The sequence below is a fragment of the Protobothrops mucrosquamatus genome, unplaced genomic scaffold (genome assembly GCF_001527695.2).
Source record: "Protobothrops mucrosquamatus isolate PMUCROS unplaced genomic scaffold, P.Mucros_1.0 scaffold_243, whole genome shotgun sequence".
In the NCBI taxonomy this organism is placed as follows: Eukaryota; Metazoa; Chordata; class Lepidosauria; order Squamata; family Viperidae; genus Protobothrops; species Protobothrops mucrosquamatus.
Window position 1 is genome coordinate 451969 of NW_015386319.1, and position 6512 is coordinate 458480.

A 6512-nucleotide genomic window follows, 5' to 3' on the forward strand; every position below is an offset into this window, starting at 1 on the left:
TTGAATTGGATTCTGAAACGGAACTAGTTGAAGACTGTATGATAAAATGGGCTCAAAATATTCAAGAATCGATTTCATTGGATACATGGGAGACAATTTGGGTTAAAAATGTAAAATTTACTCAAGCCCAAAACTTAAGAGAAAATTTTTATAAGATGTTTTATAGGTGGCATTTGGATCCTCAAAAATTGTCATGCATGTATTCTAATTTACAGCCCAAATGTTGGAGATGTGGAAGTTTAGATGCAACTTATTTTCATATTTGGTGGACGTGTAGGGAAATAAAAGCATTTTGGATCAAGGTTTGGTGGAATATTCAAAATATGTTTAAGAAAAAGATAAAGTTCACACCACAGTTATTTTTATTAGGTATTATGGGAGACTTGGATGCTAAAGAAATGAATCTGATGTTAAATCTTATAACAGCTGCAAGACTATTGGTAGCTCAAAACTGGAAGACGGATTGTTTGCCTACTGTAGAAGAATGGTCTCTTAAAGTGTCAAATTTAGCAGAAATGACTAAGATTTCTGCTTATTTAAAGGATCAAACACAGGAAAGATATATTTCGGTTTGGAGAAGATGGATAGATTATATTCAGAATAAATATGGGACTGAAAAGTTCCATTTGGTGTTTGAGTAAATTTTACAGTATTGTTATTGTGAATATTTTATTATATTTTTATAGTTTTTATTATATTTTATTATATTGATATTATTATTATTTTGAGTAGTAATTTTGTTTAATAATTAAGTTGATTATTTGTTTATTATTGTGTTTAATTTTAAATTATCTAAATTTATTTTAAAAGGGAGTTAAAGTGTGTTATAGACTTGGTTACATAATTAGTTGGATAATGTTATTTAGATTATGATTAATATATTTGTAACCCTGTGAACAGCTCTGGGAAGTGGGGGTGGGGGTGGGGTTTTTTTTTGGGGGGAAAAGGGGTTTATTTTGTAAATGTTATAAAACTTTTAATAAAAAAAATAGTTCAATAACATACATAAGTCTTTAATATAAATCTCAAGTTACGACATCAGATATTTCCTCTCTTTTTCCCTTAATATCTACTATCTCATATTAGACTAATACAGTTCTTATTATCAACTAAGTAAAAACATCTTTGTTACATTTATCAATAATTTTTAACATACATATCTTAATTGTGTTTGCATTCAATCCTTATATACAATCAATGTCCTGTTATTGCTTTTTTCCAAGCTTTGATTTCCCATCAATATTCAAATTAACATTTGTTGTTTATGGAGTCTTGGAACAAAGTGTGAGGATGCTTCCTTCTCCCAGAAATTTTGAGAATTCTCAGATGTTTGGGGGTAATCCACATACTTCTCAGGGTGCCTGGCCATGGGATCCTGGTACAAACAAGATCTGGCTGCTCTGGTCCTTCTCACCTGTCATTCCCCTCCTCCCAATTTCCTATCATTTACACACAAAGCTTTATTGCCTTTTTGTCTTTCCCTATTTTTTCCTTTCCCCCTTCTTTCTCCTTTCATCCTTCCTCCCCCTTGCTCTTTTTAAAGGCAGGATGCCTGTGAGACACCCCCCCCAAGCTGAGTCAGGCAGATCTGACAGCATGTCACCTTTAATATGTGTATCACACTTCATAACAGTCACCAAATAATACCGACAAGACAACCTTTATTGTCATTTTTTTACTGCGGGCACAGTGGCACACATTAAAAATGAAATTCTGTTGCCTGCTCTCAAATGTTTACACATACATAACACACATATAAACATGCTATATACAACATATGTATATACCTACACCCTTACATATAAATACATATAAATATTAATCACTGTCCATCTTGAATACATAGCTTGAGAGTTCACAACTTTAATACTGTATGGAACAAAACCGTGACTGAATCTGAATATTCTGCTTCGGATACTATGAAGCCTCCTCCCAGAAGATAACAAGAAAAACAGGTTGTAAAGAGGATGTGTAGTATCCCAGACAATCCTGCAGACCCTGCTCAAGCAACACTTGTATGCTATGTCATGGATAGAAGGAGTAAACTGCAATAATCTTTTCTGCCTTCCTCACCACTCTCTGCAATGCCTTCCTGTCTGAAGCAGTGATGCTTCCAAACCAGACTGTAATGCAATATGACAGTATGCTCTTGATTGTCCCTCTATAGAAAGTGGTAAGGATAGAGGAAGGAAAATGTACTTTTCTCATGCGATGCAGAAAATGCAGCACTGCTGTGCCTGCTTCACCAGTGTCTCACTGTTGAGCGACCAAGCCAGCCTACTTGTTAACTGCATATCCAAAAATATGATGCTGCTAACCATCTCCACAGGTGAATCATTAATACATAGAGGAGTGTGGCTATGCCTGCCTTTTCTGAAATCGATAATCTCTTTAATTTTCCAACGTTTAAAACTAGGCTGTTTTTCTTACACCAGTTCACCAAACCCTCTACCTCCTTGCGGTAAATAACAATTGTGTTAAAACACTGAAAAACAAAAGTATTAAAGTATGTCAACAACATTGCTAAAAACAGTAAGCAAAAAAAATGCCTTAGCTCCTAGCACAATAATTAGCCACGATAACCACTCATTAAATGCTTAATTTGTCTTTATGGCTGCTTTGGAATAGCAACGGAGTCAGTGTGCAATAACTATAGCTGCTGATGCCGGAGAAATACAGAACTGCAGCTACCAACACATGCAGAATTACAATCCATCTAATCTTCCAGAGGACGCTACACCTTACTTCATAAAATAGATGCCTTCCTTTTTTAATAATATGTAATTACTATAGTCATCCTAAGAAATAAAAATACTTGTTTTCATAAAAGCAGTCAGTTGCTGAAGAAATCCATAATCGTGTGCAGTGCTAACCATATTAAAGGAAGTATGGAGAACTTTATCCTCACTCAAGTGTCCTTCTCTTCTATGAAATGAATTGGATAGGACTGACTTCCTGTATTTGGCAGCCAAGCACCCCAAACACCAAACTCTAGATCAGTAATATGGCTTTCCTTGTGTGTCATAAATTTTATATATAAATAAATAAATTTCTGGTTGGCTGTTTTTTTGCTATGGTGAGGGGGACACATGAAAAATTCTGAATTAACCTAGAGGTATGTTCAATCTAAACTCTCTTTCATAAGATGCTGGTATTCCAGGGCTGAGGAGAGAGATTGAAAAACTGCTAGTCTCCTAGTCCTGGAGAGGAAGCTTCCAGATCATGGAGCATATTCTCCTTACTAATTCATTAATTGACCCACAAAGGCTTGTTAAAGCTCATCTGAGTAAGATTATCAGATTTATGCTTCTCATTCTTGCTTTTTACATAATTCTGTTTTTTTATTTAAAAAGATAATATGAGCCCTTACAATTCTAAAGCTCAGTCATTAATATACTAATATTGACTTCAGAGTGAGTGTCTTTAGCTCTTGATCCCATTATACAAATAGCCCAATCTCGACAGCATAAACAGGCATCCTGCTCTTCTGTTCATAGGGCCTGCTATTGGTCTACATTGCTGTAATCAGAGCATTAAACTCTAACCAAGGGCATTAGCATATATTAAAACAGTTGCTATGAATGTTTGAGGGTGGGAGACAAAGCCTAATAGAAATGCTAGCATCTTCTCTTTATATCATTTATTTCTAGATGTCCCAGCAGCCTAAATTAATTTATTCCTGAAAGAAATGGATCCATTCATATCACCAGAAACAAAAGATGGAGAAAGAAAAGTAGACCCAATGTTTACTCTTAATCCAGCTAAGCTAAGCAGCAAAACCAGGCTGCTTAAGACTGCCAAATCACCATTGCCCAGATCATAGATTCCAGAATTCATTCCCAAACCTCATCACTATTTTGGCAATCAACTCTGGCAAGTGCATTGTAAACTCTTTATGTACTAAGTGGCATAGTACACAGGCTTTTCAATCATTTCACTCTGCTGCTTGACTCATTAGAAAATTTATTTGGAAATGCTCAACAGTAACAAATAGTTATTGTTAAAAAATGTCCAAATTCTTCATTTAAATGACTGAGGCAAGAGAAAGCTATTTATACTACATATAAATGGAGTATATATATGTTGTACACTCCATATTTGTATACTCCATATAAATAGCTTAGTCTTGTTAATAGTATTATACAATAACAAGACTAAAGCTATTTATATGGAGTATACAAATATGCACAGAGACTAGACTTTAGCCACAAATGCTATTGTCAATGACCTCTCCTGTCCCAATAATCCCCCAGGCTGATCCCCTACCTCAAATCTTGGAGGAGTCCTCTCCCCTTCGCAAGCTCTAGGCATGGGTTCTGAAATGTCAGGCCCAGACAGTTCTAATTCCACCTCACTAACCACAGTGGGGTGTGTGATCCCAATATCCCCCGATGATCACAACCAACCTATACAGCTCTCTTCTTCAGAGTCTTCTGTTTCCCTTCCTACAGACAGACCTGGTTTCATCCTAGTTCCTAACCTTCTTCCCAGTATATGAGGCTCACCTCACTTTACATCTTAAGAAGACAGAACTCTTGGAATATCTCTTCCAACAGGCATCTTTATTAAGATAAAATGGTTGCAGGTGTTCTAGACAGGATCTGAGGAATTCTCTCCCATCCTTCAATGTTTTAAGTGTTCCCAAGCAGTCCCCACCCCACAGTTCTTCCGGGTGATGATTCCCCCCTTTTCCCTTACTGCCGGCAAAAGGGAGACTTCAGAGAGCGAGTAGATGAAAGGCGATGGCCATATTGTTATGGTCAGTCCTCTTGGTGAGAATCAACATCCAGTCCTTTTGAAGTTTAATGAAGGAAGTGAGAGCCATAAAACCCCCCTGCTCATCCCCCTTCCCCTTCGTAGTATGACATAATCCAGAGAGAGCAGAAATGGGTTTTTTCATAGTAGATAACTAGAAATGAAATATAATTGGATTCTGACATCCTGCCCCCTTAAAAATAAGAGAGATCCACCTGTAAAGAAAATAAAAGAGGTATAAAAGTTAGTCTGGCTTGTTAGGATACTTCTTTAATAGGAAACCTCTTCAGGGCTCTGACATGACGTTTATGGACCCACTCGTTTTGTGAGGCAGGGAGGTGTTTCCATGCTACTAGGTCAGTGGTTCTCAACCTTTTTAATGCCGCGACCCCAACCGGTCGTAAGTCGAGGACTAAACCGGTCGTAAGTCGAGGACTAAACCGGTCGTAAGTTGAGGACTACCCAACCGGTCGTAAGTCGAGGACTTTCCCTGCCCGGGAGCGCCGCGCATGCATGGTTCTGCCCCCTGCGCCGGCCGAGGTGTAGCTGGCAAGCGGCAGAGACAGAGCAGGCCGACCACCAGCTGACCCAGCCCAAGGGAGGTAAGGCACCCGCCGGAAAAGGGGAAAAAAATGGCGGACAAAAAAAATGGCGGACAAATGGGGCCCCGACCCACAGGTTGAGAACCACTGTACTAGGTATTGAGTTGCCCAAGGATACCTCCTAGAATCTAGGATTTCCTTTATCTCAAAGTGTTGTTCGCCTTCCACCATGATTGGAGGTGGTGGTGGTAGGGATTTTTGGCTCTAAAGGTGACTGATGTTCTCTTTTCAGCAAACTGTAGTGAAAAATTGGGTGTATTTACCTAAGATTTTTGGGTAATTCTAATTCTACTGTTACTGGGTTTATGATTCTTTTAATTGGAAAAGGCCCTATATATTTCAGTCCAAGTTTTTTACAGGGTTGTAGGGATTTTAGGTATTTTGTAGATAAGTACACCATTTCTCTTATAATGAATGGTGTAGGCTCAACCCTTTTTTATCGGCTTGTGCTTTGCATGCCTGCCCTGCTTCATCTAGTGCTTTTCTAACTATTGGCCAGTTGTTTTGTAATTGTTCCATCCATTCTTTCAGTGATAGGATCGCCAGTTCGTTTGGGGTTAGTTCTGGCATGGGGTTGAAACTTTGACCGGTAGCTATTTGAAAAGGACTGTAACCTGTGCTGGAGTGGACTGCATTATTGTAGGCAACTCCTGCGAAGGGGAGTAGGTCCGTCCAATCAGACTGTTGGAAATTAAGAAAGCATCTTAAATATTGCTCAAGTACTGAGTTCCAATGTTCTGCTTGTCCATTCCCCTGCGGGTGGTGGCTAGATGTCAGTCCCTGAGTGGTCCCTAAGAGGGATAAAAATTCCTTCCAAAATGCAGACGTAAATTGCACTCCCCTATCAGATATGATACGTTGGGGTGCCCCATGCAATCTGTAAATATGCTGCACAAAAGGTTTCGCTAAGGCTTTTGCGGTGGGAATCTTTTGGCAAGGGATAAAGTGCACCTGTTTGGAAAACAAGTCTGTGACCGTTCAGACAACAGTATTCCCATTGCTTTCTGGTAATTCCACTATAAAATTCATGGCTATTTCCCTCCAGGGGGCTGAGGGATTTGCCACTGTTTGTAACAGTTCGAGCGATTTCCCTTGCAACCTCTTGGCAGTTGCACACTTTGGGCAGCTGGCCAAGTAACTTTCTATGTCCTTTTC